The sequence below is a fragment of the Microtus ochrogaster genome, chromosome 4 (genome assembly GCF_000317375.1).
Source record: "Microtus ochrogaster isolate Prairie Vole_2 chromosome 4, MicOch1.0, whole genome shotgun sequence".
In the NCBI taxonomy this organism is placed as follows: domain Eukaryota; kingdom Metazoa; phylum Chordata; class Mammalia; order Rodentia; family Cricetidae; genus Microtus; species Microtus ochrogaster.
In genome coordinates, this window is record NC_022011.1 from 51,528,445 (window position 1) to 51,529,407 (window position 963).

Below are 963 nucleotides of genomic sequence, written 5' to 3' on the forward strand. Positions count from 1 at the left end.
CTGGGTGGCTGGGTGGCTGGGTGACTGGGTGGCTGGGTGGCTGGGTGGCTGGATGATTGGGTGACTGGGTGGGTGGATGGCTGGGTGACTGGTGGGTGGCTGGGTGACTGGGTGGGTGGCTGGGTGACTGGGTGGGTGGCTGACCCCTGACATCCTCCTCCCCTTGTTCTATTGTTGTTCCTCTTCTTACTCGTTTCTCTTTCTATTTATTCTCTCTGCCTGACAGCCCCACCTATCCTTGCTTCTGCCTCACAACTGACCATTCAGCTCTTTATTAGACCATCAGGTGTTTTAGACAGGCAAAGAATCACAGCTTCACAGAGTTAAACAAATGCAACATAAACAAAAGCAACACACCTTAAAACAATAGTCTCCAACATGGTTCTGAAGGAGCAAGATCAAAGGGTCCTACCTGGGGATGGAGCTTCTGCTGGCAGAGTCCCGAGAGACAGGAGGGAAGAGCGTGTGTGTTGCTGAGTGACTACCAGGTCAAGACAGAAATGAAGAAATTAAAGACTTTCCTAGAATTCAATGAAAACGAATGTACAATATACCTAGACTTATGGGACACAAGGAAAGCGTGCTGAGAGGAAAGAACGTTGATAGCAGTGAGTGTCTACATAAATAAAAATGAAGAGGTCTCATACTAGCAACCTAACAGCACACCTGAAAGCTCTAGATCAAAGAAGCAAGCATATCCGAGAGAGAGAGAGATCCAGATGGCAGGAAGTAACCTGAGGGCTGAAATCAATAAAATAGAAACAAAGAGAACAATATAAAGAATCAAAGAAATGAAGCGTTGATTCTTTGAGAAAATCAGTAAGACAAACCCTTGTCCAAACTAGCTAGAAGATGGAGAGAGAATATCCAAATTAACAAAATCAGAAACAAAAAGGGGGACACTGGGGAAATCCAAGGAATCATCAGGTCATATTTTAAAAACCTGTACGCCACAGAATTGGA